Here is a 13715-nt window from a genome sequence, read left to right as displayed (position 1 = left end):
ATGCCCATGTCCAGCCCAAGTTTCTCTCCTGACTCTAGACCAGGATATTCAGCCACCTCCTGGCCACACCTCCCTTGCCCTCCCACAGGCACCTCAAAATCAGCACGCCCAGAGCCAAAAGGGTACCTGACCAGCTGCCTTAAGTAAAAACACCTAACGACATGAGATTCATTTAGACATTCAATCTGACAAAGGAGGGTGTTTATTACAAAGACTGTCCATGGAAAAAATCCCTAACCAAGATAAAAACAACTCTGTCTTAATACCCCCATCTGCAAGCATTCCTAGGTGACAGCAAGAGTCAACACTGGTTTTGGCTCACCCTCGAAGCTTCTCTGGCCACCAGCTTTGTGCTTAGGGTTTTGGGAGTCAGATGCCCTGAGGTGGCCTGAGAAAGGCCTGACCCTGACTGTGCCTGGGGTCAATGAGGTAAGGCCCTGGAAGAGGAGACCTGGGGAGTGGGACAAGTCCTCCCTGAAGACCCCCACAGGATCTAAGCCACTGAGCCATAGGCAGCCACATGTGGCCCTTCCACGCATGTGTTTAATTCTAATTGGAATCTGCTCCAAATCACATTCCTAAAACATGCCCACATGGAAGATGCACCACGTCAAGGAAAGGTCACTAAATCTGACCTCAGGGACCACACCACATTACCATCTTGCTCAATGGCAACCTTTTTTCCTTCCTTCTACCTCCAAGTTTCTCCCCATCCCTCCCATCCTACCCTCTGGAACAATCTTCAGAAGAACTGGTGGGACAGTCACACACTAGTCAAAGGAGTTTTAAAAGCACCCCAGGGAGTGGGTGACCCACTGAGGCAGTGGGGGGAGACAGCGCCAGTTTGGGGGTTGGCAGTGGGGTCTGACTAAGGAGTAAGGCATTTCAGAGCTCTCATACCTCACAGCTGGGAATGCAAAATGGTAGCACCATTTGGGAGAGCAGTCTCACAGTTTCTTTTAATGTTAAGCATACACTTCACGAAATGACCCAGCAGTCTCACTAAAGCAAACATTTCATTTGTACACACAAAAAACTGTGTGCATGTTTATGGCAGTTCTCAATATGGAAATTCTCAATTTCCCCAAACTGGAAACCCAGGTTTCCATCAATTGGTGAAGGGACAAACTGTGATCCATCCATATAATCAAACACTACTTGGCAATAAAAAGGAATGAACTACTGACACAGGCATCAGCAAAGATAAATGTCAAAAGCTTTATGCTAAGTAAAAGGAACCAGACACAAAAATATTATAGGATTCCATTTTTATGACATTTGGAGATAGGTAAAAACTATAGGGACAGAAACCAGATCACTGGCTGCCAGGGGCACAGGGAAGTTCTAAGATGCTAGGCAAGTTCTCGCCCTGGATCGTGGTGGTTCCGTGAGAGAACAGTAGTCTTGCCTACCTTATCCACGGTTTCGCTTTCTGCAGTTTTAGTTACCTGCAGTCAACTGAGGTCCGAACATATTAAATGGAAAATTCCAGAAATAAACAATTCATACATTTTCAAATCATGCACCGTTCTAAAGCATGATGAGATCTCATGCCCTACAGCTCTGTCCAGCTCAGAACGTGAACCATCCCTTTGTCCAGCACATCCTGCCTGTCAGTCAACAAGTGGCCAGCTGTTATTAGATTGACTGTGGTGGTGTCACAGTGCTTGTGTTCAAGCAACCCTTATACTTAATAATGGTCCCAAAGCACAAAAGGAGTGATGCTAGCAATTAGGATATGCCAAGGGACTTCCCTGGTGGTGCAGTGGTTGACAGTCCGCCTGCCAATGCAGGGGACACAGGTTCGAGCCCTGGTCGGGGAAGATCCCACGTGCCGTGGAGCAACTAAGCCCGTGAGCCACAGCTACTGAGCCTGCACTCTAGAGCCCGCAAGCCACAACTACTGAGCCCATGTGCCACAACTACTGAAGCATGCACACCTAGAGCCCGTGCTCCGCAATAGGAGAAGCCACTACAGTGAGAAGCCCACGCTCCGCAGAGAAGAGCAGCCTCCGCTGGACGCAACTGAGAAAAGCCCGCACGCAGCAACGAAGACCCAATGCAGCCGAAAATAAATAAATAATTTTTTTAAAGCGTGAATTTTATTGGATAAAATTAAACTTCAATAAGTGTGACTAAAAAAAAAAAAAAAAGGAAAGAAAACAGTCCGAGCATCGAGGACTGTGAAGGGAAGCGCAGCAATAACAGCCATACAAAAGAACTAAAGAACAACTAGTTCACGTGGGACTAAGACAAAGAGGCCTGAAGGAGGGTCTCTGGGAAAAAAATAATGCAATTAAAAATGATAGGAATAAAAACATAACAGCAAACTTGAAAAAATTTGAGGACATGATGAGGGCAAATGATGATAGAAAAAAAGCAATTATAATCTCCAGGAATAACAAAAACCAAGAAATTCCTGTTTGTATATTTTTTTTTGTTTAGTTGTTTGGTTGGGTTTTTTTTGCGGTACGCGGGCCTCTCACTGTTGTGGCCTCTCCCGTTGCGGAGCACAGGCTCCGGACGCGCAGGCTCAGCGGCCATGGCTCACGGGCCCAGCCGCTCCGCGGCATGTGGGATCTTCCCAGACCAGGGCATGAACCCGTGTCCCCTGCATCGGCAGGCGGACTCTCAACCACTGCGCCACCAGGGAAGCCCTGTTTGTATATGTTTAAATGTTATATACGTATTTTAATAGTATACATACATTTAAAATAGTATATATTTTAAATGTTTAAATATATATATATATATATATATATTTTTTTTTTTTTTTTTTTTTTTTGCGGTACGCGGGCCTCTCACCGCTGTGGCCTCTCCCGTCGCGGAGCACAGGCTCCGGACGCGCAGGCTCAGCGGCCATGGCTCACAGGCGCAGCCGCTCCGCGGCATGTGGGATCTTCCCGGACCGGGGCACGAACCCGCGTCCCCTGCATTGGCAGGTGGACTCTCAACCACTGCGCCACCAGGGAAGCCCTAAATATATATTTTAATAGCTGTATACATTTAAATATTTTATTTTTTCCCCAATGTTAGGCAGTTGATGGATTAAAAGAAAAGGGAATCTGTGGGCCCTTGATGTGAGGCATATTCTCTCTTGAATGGCCCAGGGTCCTTAGAGAATGAAATACAACCCTGGCACACTACCTAGCTTGACACTGAATGACACTTACACATTTACATAGCCATAAAAATGAATGCTGTTTGTTGGTTTGCAACTTTTAGAGTCAACCTAAGGAAAACTGATGGACTTGGTGTAACTGCAAAATGTCAGAATGTTAATTAACTTGACAGTGTAAAAGTACAGCTGACAGAAGGTGGCAAGTGGAGAAGGGGAGGAAAAGCATGGGAAGTGAGCAGTCAAGAGACACTATATAAAGCTGATGAAATCGAGGTCTCAGCGCACCAAATAAAGTTCCAAAAATAACCAGTAGAAGAAAAATCCTCTGGGGAGGGGACTGGAGTAAGGGATCAAAGCCTTTCTTCATGAGCTCTTCTGTACTATTTGAATATCATGAAAAGATTACTTTGAAACAAATTTTAATAGGTGATATGTTATAATATTACACATTGTAAAGCTTCTAAAATTAAATTTTAACAGTTGAGTAAACACTCAAATATACAAAATTTTTATAAACTCATAACCTGCTTATAACCTGTCAGGGTCAACATCTATAACGCAAATGTGTCAACATAAATAGCAGATAGTTTTCAGGTGGCCACTAGGCACTTCTGTACCTTCTGATGGAGTAAGCATGTGAAATCATGACCATCTGAACCTTCAGGAAACGGGCCTGTCCCACAGGAAACGTCAGGGCTTTTACCCAAGTGAATCACAGAGAAGGGAGCAGCTAACCGGGGAGGCTGCCTTAGACCCTCACTGGGACAAAATTGGCTGTGATGAAAAATGGAAGGAAAAGAAAAGGGAAGGAGGAAAGGTAAAAGGAGGCAAGGATGGAAGAAAGAAAGGAAGGGAGAGGAAGAACGGAGGGATCAGGGAAGAGGGGAAAGAAGACCGGAGGGCGGGGGGCCCAGCTGAGCACCAGCCCCCATGCTGGAGGGGCTCCAGGACAGTCAGACGAGACCTCGAGGAGCTCAGTGTCTGGCCGGTGGGGGAGACAGACATGAACACAAATCACTGTAACTCAAGACAACAAAAAGCAACTGCACTTTCCTGCTTTATTTCTGAAGGTTGAAGACCTAAAAAGACATTTCCTAGATCCAAGCTTTCTGAGTGACTGTCAGTGGGCTGAGGCATCTTTAGCTCTTTCCTGGGAGAAGAAGGAGAAAGAGGGGAAAGGGTGAGAAGAAAGGATGAAGAAGGAAGAGGAAGAGAAAAGGAAGAGACAACAGTAATTGACAATTTATAAAACACATCTACATTCGACACCAGAGTTAAAGTATGTTTTATGAAATACAGCAATGGACCAAACAAACATGCTCTTGCTTTCTATGTTCTACAGGAGGGGAGAGAGATGAGAAATTTGTGATTAGTCAAATGATGATAAATCCTTTAAAAAAAATGTTAACCAGGATGAAGGAATGCAATATTGGAGCGGATGCCTCAGGATGCCTGGCTGATAAACCGACTGGAGTGGAGACCACGAACGAGGTTGGCAGCAGGCTCTGCAAGGATCCAGGGAGAGGGTTCCAGGCCGAAGGAAGTGTGAGTGTGAAGACCCTGGAAGCTCTGACAGCACAAGGTGGGCAATGAGGCTGGAGCTGCTTGAGCCTGGGGCGGGTGGGAGGAGACGGGGTAGGAAGGAAGGGCGTGGAGGCCTCGAGGGCAGGTAAGGACTAGAGTTTATTCTGAGTGGGATTGGAAGGCTACAGAGGGACTGAGCAGAAGCAGTTCCAAAAGCCTCATGCTGTGCGCTGGGTAGGTTTTATCGGACCCAACCCACCCCGTGCTCTTGTGCTGTGCTACATACAATCTAACCTGTACTATAACCTCATACACGGGCAACATAATTTTCTCACGTGAGAGCAATTCACTTTAGTAATTTGAAAGAAACACCTGCTAGGGGCTGTGTGTGGAGAAGGGAGGAGCCCGGCCCCGAGGGAAATGAACACGAGGGCCTCCATAAGGGCTCAGAAGCCCTGGTGAGACAAACCACAGAGGGGGAAAGAATCGCTGGGGACAAATGGGTGCCTTCTGTGGGGTCGGGGTGCATGGGGGTCCCTGACCTAGTAGGAGGAGCTCTGCTTTCTCAGCTTCCAGTCTGTTCATTTCTGTACAGCAGCTGGTTTACAGTCACTATTGTTTCATCAAGTCCTCAAACTACCGTCTGTTTAGCAAACATGCAGATTTAGGGTCATGAAGATGATGCAAACTTCCCCAAACATTCCTTTTCCAGCCCTAGTGTTGTGCAGCTCTGCACAATTAGAACCAGCTGTCCAGGCAGGGCAGCGGCCAAGTGCAACCCTGTGAACAACCTCCAGTCCACGTGACAGCGGCCCTGTGAGCAAAACAGAGAGCGGCCCGCAGTGCAGCCCACCCGGATTCCCGGGCTCGTCACGAGGCCCACAGGGCCTCACGTTCATTTCCCACTCTCACCCCGGGGACTGCGCTCAATCCCCTTTCTCTGTATTCTTGGGATATTTTTTTCTCAAATAACATCATTCAGATGTTCTCTTTTTAAAAAGAATACATTTTTTTGTTTGTTTGTTTGTTTGATCAGAGACCTAGCACATGCTCAGTACAGAAAACCTAGACAATACAGAAAGCCCACAGAAGAGAATTTAAATCACCCACTAGCCTAACACCCAGAGAAACCATAATTTACAATCTGGTCAATAATAATGACAATAACAACAACAGCAAACTTTACTGAGCACTTACTAAGTGTCAAACACAATGTCAATCATCTTATGTACATTCATCCTTTGCTCACTGAATTCTCACAGCAACCCTATCAGATAGATACTGTAATTGCCCCCTTTTACAGATGAAGAAATGCAAGCTTAGAGAAGTTAAGCAATTTGCTCAAACCCACATATGTGGTCAACCTGAGAGCCAAGATTCCAACCTGGGTCTGTAGGTCTCAGGAGCCTGGCCCCTTGGCCTCAGAGCAGGTCCATCTCCAGAACGGAGGCCCTTCCCCACTCCCAGGCACAGAGGTACGCAGAGGTACACACGCATACGCACACACACTCTCTCTCTCAATGGAACTCACACTGTAGCTGTGGCTTTGTCCTTACTACCTCGTCATTACAGACATTTTCTCACGTCTGCCCCACCCTCCTTTCACACTCCATACACACTTGACATCTCCTAGAAACAATCCATCATATTCGTCTCCTTTTGTTTTTCCTCTGAGTTCTAGGAGAAAATTTTAGTCTGCCTTTTAATTCTCCTTTTGTTTTCTACAATATCTGGTTTACTGCTCACTGTTTCCACTGCAATTTAAATTTGGTAATCACGTTTTTTCAGCACAATTCAACCCTTCTCAATCTGGATCTTCGCAAACTGCATTCGTCTGTAACACTGCCGGGAACACAAAATGAAATTTCTGGAAGTAATGGGGAGAGGCAGGTTCTGACCTAGTCCTCGCACTGCCTACGATTTTTTGTCCAAACATAACTTTTCTGTGTCTGGTGAGTATGCTAAACACCAAATCGGAAACTTGAAAAGTTAACTCAAAATTTCCAGGGCCACGTGATTTTACCAGTGAGTCCTGTCACACCTCATAATTAAGTGTTTAAGTAACACCTAATTCTTATGCTAAATAATTTATTCCAGAGCACAGAAAGCAATGGAGAGAAGCCCCAAACCCTAACACCTAACAAATACAGAACAAGTGGGAAAAAGAATCATCATACATGGCCCAGCAGGTTTGTCTAAAAAAATGTAAGAATAGGGCTTCCCTGGTGGCGCAGTGGTTGAGAGTCCGCCTGCCGATTCAGGGGACGTGGGTTCGTGCCCCGGTCCGGGAAGATCCCACATGCCGTGGAGCGGCTGGGCCCGTGAGCCATGGCCGCTGAGCCTGCGCGTCCGGAGCCTGTGCTCCGCAATGGGAGAGGCCACAACAGTGAGAGGCCCGCGTACCGCAAAAAAAAAAAAAAAAAAAGTAAGAATAAGCTAATATTATGAAAACTATTAACATAATAACAGTACATCAATAAATCAAAGAAGAGGAAAGTGTTATGTTCCTCTCAGATACTGAAAAAAGTAATTAGCAAAATGCAACATTTGTTTGGGATTTTAAAAAGAACTTCTTAGAAGCTTAGTAATATCTCCAACCAACAGCCATCATTATATAACAAGAGAAACACTAAAGGAATCTGAATTAAAGTTAGAAACAAGAGGTGGTGCATCCTTTCTCAACAAGGTTCCTTATCTGAACCATAGAACACAGAAAGTGACTTGAGAGTGACTGTCTTAATTCTCCTAAGACTGGGACGTTTGTACACACAATGGACCTTCAGGCGTTAGGCTTAATCCTCTCATGGATCCCTGGTTGAGAAAGGCCTATAACCCAGTGCTGGGCAATAGAAATATAATGCAAGCCATATATTTTAAATTTTCTAGTATCCGCATTAAAAAAAGAAAAAAACAGGTGAAATTATTTTTAATAATTTATTTTATTCAATATACCCAAATATTATATTTTCAACCTGTAATCAATACAAAATATACAAAATTATCGATGAGACAACTTACATTCTTTTTGTACTATGTCTGAAATCTGGTCTGTTTTTCACACTTACAGAACACCTCAGTTTGGACCAGTCACATTTCAAGTGTCCAGTAGCTAGATGAGGCCGCCATCTTGGACAACACAGCTCTAACCAATGGACAATGACACTGAAATACAAAATACAATTACTGAAAAGGAGAGGTCAGGCAGGTGAACCAAAGATAGGTCGAGAGGCCCCATCAGCAGGACCAGGGAGAGGTGGGGAGCCAAGGCAGCCAGCTGAGAACCAGAAAGGAAGTTTAGCCCAGGACAAGCAAGAAGACAGAACAGGTAAAGAACCTACTCATGACTGACCTTAAGTAATGGGTTCTGTATGTCCCTGTTACTGAAGGTCTGACCCCACCTCCACTCCCCTGCTCCCCCAAAGGGAGGTAGAGCTTGTCTCTAATGGATGAGGTAGATCCAGCTGCAGCTATATAGGAACTCAGGTTACAGACAGAATGAAATACGTTCAAAAAAGATGGAGAGGGACTTCCCTGGTAGCACAGTGGTTAAGAATCCTCCTGCCAATGCAGGGAGACAGGTTCGAGCCCCAGTCCAGCAAGATCCCACATGCCGCAGAGCAACTAAGCCCGTGTGCCACAACTATTGAGCCTGTGCTCCAGAGCCCACAAGCCACAACTACTGAGCCCGCGCGCCTAGAGCCTGTGCTCCACAACAAGAGAAGCCACCGCAAAGAGAAGCCCGCGCACTGCAATGAAGAGTAGGCCCCGCTCGCCACAGCTAGAGAAAGCCTGCGTGCAGTAACAAAGACCCAACGCAGCCAAAAATACATAAATAAAATGAATAAATTTAACAACAACAACAAAAAGATAAAGACATGTGCAGCCCACTTTGGCAATTTCATGTTTTCACAGGGTCTTCCTAAGTAAGGAGTCCTGGGTTCTACTCTCAGCTGTGCCCTGAACCCCCTCTGAGAGTTTGGGTCAGTCCTTCCCACTAGGGGGGCTCAGTGTCCTGTCTGTAAAATACAGTGGCCCTCGATGGTCCTTAAGATCCTCCCAGTTCTCCCATTCTATGAGCCTGCGGGAAGCAGAGGTCACAAGTGTAGCTTTATAGAAAAACGCTATTAAGTAAGCCCTATCCCTGGAGACTCCATGACTGAGCAGTTTTCTTTGCAAGTGTTTTGAGGGGGTGTAGAGAGGCTGAATCTCAGAGACACAGTCAAGAAGGAGGAGGGGGCTTCAGGGCACTGCGCCGGTCCTCAGGGATGGGGTGGACACGACAGTCCGGGGAGGCAGGAGACGGGAACCAGCTGGGGGGAGGCAGGCTGGGGGCAGACAGAGAGAACACAGCCCAGGTTACAGAAAGAGGGAAGGGAATGAAAGTGGAGGCGAGGGGAGGGAAGGGGAGAAGAAAGGAGGGGAGGGAAGGAAGAAGGAAAGAAAAGGGGAAAAAAAAGAGAGAAGAAAGGCGTTCGGGGTTAAATCCAGGTGGGATCAGGTAGGGGAGAGGCGCACCCAGGTGGAGCAGGACCAGGAGGGAGGGTGTGGAGGCCCCACGGTTGCAGCTTGCCGTCCAGGGCAGGAGAGAGAGCAGCGGCAGTACCCGGAGAGTGTCCCACAGGCTTTCCACGTCCCCAACAGAAGCATCCTCTGAAGGTCTGCATGTCAGGAGCAGACACAACTGTCTGGTCAGATGCCAAAGAGGCAGCACTGGCCACCTGACACCAGGGACACATCCAGGGAGGCCGAGACCCAAACTGTGTGGCCCCCAATCTCACCAGACAGGAAGAGAACACGGTGGGAGCACACTGAGATAACCGACCACCAGCCCCATGGCTCCTCCTCACTCTGTGAGGAGGGTACTTCTAGACAAGATCAGTCCTGTTCCCAGGCTGAGAATAATAATAATGATGATAATAAAACAATAACAACAGCAGCTCAGCTTGCTTACTGTATGCCAGCACTAGGCTAAATACTTTTCTTACATTAACGTCCCTTAATCTTTTAACAACGGCATTCACCAGGAAGCGCTATTATTCCCCCCCCCCGTTTACACACAAGTAAAACTGAGATCCAGAGAGGATAATTCACTTGCCCAAGGTCACACAGCAAATAAGTGACAAAACTGGGATTCAAACCCAGGTGTGTATGACTCTAAAACCTAAGCTCTTAACCACTGTGCTTTCAGCCTGGTCAAGCATTATTCCCATGATTTTTCACCAACATTTTGAATAACACTGATGGAGTATCTGCAAAGTGGATAGCACTATAGGGGTTACAAAGTGAACAAAATGTCAGGGAGGGAAGAGAAGCACAAGGTATTGCATGTTTCCTACACTTTAGGTCCTGTGCAATGTGCTTACATCTAGTTTATTTTGCTTAAGCTTCAAAGCCAGACCATGAAGTCGATTCTACTATTCCATTTTACAGATGGAAAAACTGAGACTCACAGAGATGAAGTCATTTATACAAGTTCATCTAGGCAGTAAATGGCAGAAACCAGAGCCTGAGCTTTTAATACAAAAAGGTCCCAGGGGGACACTGAGGTATGAGATAAGGTAACCAGACAGGGGGCCTGGGAGTGGACAGATTTCACTCAGAAAAGGCTGAACTGGGGTTGGGGTGGGGGGTGTCGGTAGGGGTGCGTTGTAGAAAACAATGAGCCTGGAGGCTGCACGGGGGCTCAAGGCTGCCCCGCCCTAAGGACATCCTCCCCCACCCCCACCGTACCGCAGCTCCCAGGCCTGACTTCATCTGGATCGAGGCAGAGTTGCAAGAGGGGCCACAGGGTAAGTCTTCATTCATCAAAATAGTTGTTTCATTCTACATGTCACACTGAGTCTTCTCCCCAACCCCTGGTAATTTTCTTTTTGATAACAAGCAACGTGAAGCCCCTGGACAGAGCAGGATTTCTGGAAACAAAGTGAAACCTCTGATAAACTCCAGCAATGGCTCCGCAGCAGGACCTATCACAGGGGTGACTCGGGTTTGACACTGGAACTGTCTGGTGGCAACCAGGGAAGGCCAGTGCACAAGCAGCCAGGAGGAACGGCTCTTTCAGAAAAGCTGTTTCCTCTCCTGAGAAGCTAAAACAAAAACCACCTTTCAAATGTTTGATCTATACAGGGATACTTGTTGAAATTAAAAGTGTGAGGAAGCCTTTCAGCCACCAGAGCCAACAGCCTCTGAGGTGTGACACCACCTTTTGTAGGAGAGGGAGTGAGGCCATGGCTCCGATCACCACCTCAGGCCCGGCCGCCCCTCAACTCTGTCTCCAGCCCCATCTAATCAGTAACGCCAGCTAGTCTCCCCGAGCACCTCCCCGTGCCAGGCTCTGTGCAAGGCTTGGGGGATCGAGCAGTGAGCGTGGCACTTGCCTTCCAGTGGAGAAGACAGGCGTTAATTAAGAACGTGTTGCTAAGTGCCTAAGGACAACTTCCAAGGAGTAATGGAGGGCTGGCACAGCTGAGGAGCAGGGGACTGGGAGCGAGCCAGGTCACGGGGACAGGAGCGGCACGGAGGACAGGCACGGCAGGCAGAGAACAGCCGGCGCGCAGGCCTGGGGGTAGATCCGAGGGCCTGTGAGGAAGCCAGAGCAGGGGGAGCAGAGAGTGGGTGGGGAGGGCTGGACAGGAAGGAATAAACCAGGTCTCACGTGGCCTCCAGGCTCGGGACAGATCCTATGGGCACCGGGAAAACCAGTGGAAATCTTGAAGAAGCTCAGTGACGTGGACAGAGATTTAAGAAGTACAGGGTGGGCGACAGAGCAGGACGGGGCAGAAGTGAGTATGGAGATGAGCATGTAAGATGAGGAGGCGTCCAGAGGGCAGCCTGACCTTGGAGGTGATCCTGGGGACAGAGAGAGGGGGAAGAAGGGGAGACGGGGCAGGGACTGACTAGGGGCAGAGAACATGGGAGAGAGGAGTCGCCGATGAAAGACACCATGTTCCTGGCCTGACCGGGCGGACAGGGGTGCCATCCCAGGGGTGGGGACCACAGCAGGATTCTGGGGAAAGAATCATGGTTTTGGTCTGGGGCATGCTGTGGCCATAGGGCCTGTGCAAACTTTGGCTGCTGCTTGTTCTGCTTCTTGAAGGAAGCACAGCTCTGCCTATAGAACCAAGTCCCAAGAGCCCCGGGCATGGCATTCAAGTCCTCCACAATGCGACTACCCTATTCTCTGATCTAATTTTGTACAGCACCCTTCCCCTCTCCTTTGCTCTGAGCAAACTAATCTGCTCACTGGTCCCTGTACATGGCCACGTCCTTCCCAACTGCCTTACCAGGTTCAAGCTGTTCCCTCAACCTGGAATGCCCTTTCTTCTGATCTTGTGGCCAAATCACGCGGATCTCTCCAGGCCATGAACAAACAGGACCCCCTCCAGGACGCTCTGTCCACTACCCCGGCTACGAGTATAGGCCCCACTCCCGGACAGTGCTCAGTCTGTCCCCTTCAGTGTGGCCCTTGCCATTATTTACATATATTTCTTACTTTCCCCATTAGACCAGGGATTCTGCATTCGCCCTCGAGTCCCCTGAAAACCAGGCAGGGAGCCTCACACGTGATACATTCAGGTCAATATGTGCCGAATGACTGAACGGTAAGCATGGAACCCGCCGTCCCCAGCAGGCCCAGGAATGCCTAGCCAAGCCACAAGAAAACTGCTTAGAAGAACGGCTCCTCTAACTACATTCAAATCCACAGCTCCGGGCTTCTCTGGTGGCGCAGTGGTTGAGAGTCCGCCTGCCGATGCAGGGGACACGGGTTCATGCCCCGGTCCGGGAGGATCCCACATGCCGTGGAGCGGCTGGGCCCGTGAGCCATGGCCGCTGAGCCTGCGCGTCCGGAGCCTGTGCTCCGCAACGGGAGAGGCCACAACAGTGAGAGGCCCGCGTACCGCCAAAAAAAAAAAAATTCCACAGCTCCACTCGGAGACCACACACTGGCCCCCTTGCACATCAGCCTTCCTCCAGATGCCACTCAGACTCCAAGGGCTGACTATACCTTGACTTCAGCAAATACGCAGCCAAGACGGCTCAGCGCTGCTCTGACCGCCTCCACACCAGAGGGCAGAGGCTCAGAGCCTCCCACAGCCTCACAATCACCTCAAGGGGTCATCTGGGGTCTGAAATGGACCCTGGGGGTATAGGCAGGTAGGCAGGGGCTGGCCACAACCTGAGCCCTGAGTGCCCCAGGTCCAAGAGGAGGGAAAAGTGGCCGAGGAGTGGGGCTGTGCTCTGTGGAATGGGACAGGGCTGGGGAGAGACGTGCAAATTCTGCCGCGCACAGAGGTGTCTGGGCATAACATTTTGAGAGGCTTGCCCTCTCCAAAAAGTTTATCCACAATGCAGAAGAGGAAAAAGGGGAAAAAAACAAGAGATCACAACTTATTTTATGAGTAGTTTTCATCCAAGAATCTCATATTTTCCACTGAAGGAAAAGCCAATCTACATCTAAAGAGTCAAATTTTCAAGACCTACGCTCAAGAGAAGGGAACAATCTCCAGCCATAAATTAAAAGTTTGCTTTAAACTTTCATTTCCCAAGAGAGTCAGAACTTCAGAGCCCTCCACGCCCTGCAGTTGGGCCCTGACTGTCCACCCGTCTAGTCAGAAGGCAAACAACCCAGGCCATTTGTAATGACAAGCAAACACTAATGAATTTCGGAGCATGTCTGGTGCCTGCATTTATAGATCATAAAATCATCTGGCTTCTTCTCACCCATGCGGACATGCCAATGAGGCAACCCCAAATATTTATAGGCAGGAAGGGGTTGCCAGGACCACTCTGTGAGAGGGGGGCCAGGGGTAGAGGGGACTGTCTGTAATCTCCCCATTACATATAAACCCATTTTTATGCTCTGACATTCAGCCTCAATCTTGGCATGCAAAATCCTATTAAACAGTATTTATTTTTTTTTAAACATCAACCTAACTGTCTCAATTGCATACAGGTACAAACCTAGTCAGAAGTTACCAAAGTGGCTTTTTAAATATCAGCCAGTTATAAGAAAAGGATTTAAAATGCAGTTAGATTTTTCCAGTTAGATATATAATTTGTCTAATACACA

At 48.1% G+C, this 13715-nt stretch overlaps 1 protein-coding gene and 1 long non-coding RNA gene across 17 annotated transcripts in view; one reads left to right on the top strand and one right to left on the bottom strand.

Annotated features, from left to right (window-relative positions):
• Positions 1-13715, bottom strand: part of RALGPS1 (Ral GEF with PH domain and SH3 binding motif 1) — a 290080-nt gene that overhangs the window by 192848 nt on the left and 83517 nt on the right. The gene's annotated exons all lie outside the window — the stretch shown is intronic.
• On the top strand, positions 4588-7466 carry LOC141279007 (uncharacterized). Its single transcript, XR_012332675.1, has 3 exons — positions 4588-4703; positions 6434-6597; positions 6743-7466. It is a non-coding gene; the product is annotated as an uncharacterized lncRNA (long non-coding RNA).

Source organism: Tursiops truncatus, chromosome 6, assembly GCF_011762595.2.
Source record: "Tursiops truncatus isolate mTurTru1 chromosome 6, mTurTru1.mat.Y, whole genome shotgun sequence".
NCBI classification, from domain to species: Eukaryota; Metazoa; Chordata; class Mammalia; order Artiodactyla; family Delphinidae; genus Tursiops; species Tursiops truncatus.
Note: the sequence above shows the minus strand (reverse complement) of the source record. Positions and strands in the feature narration are given on the sequence as shown.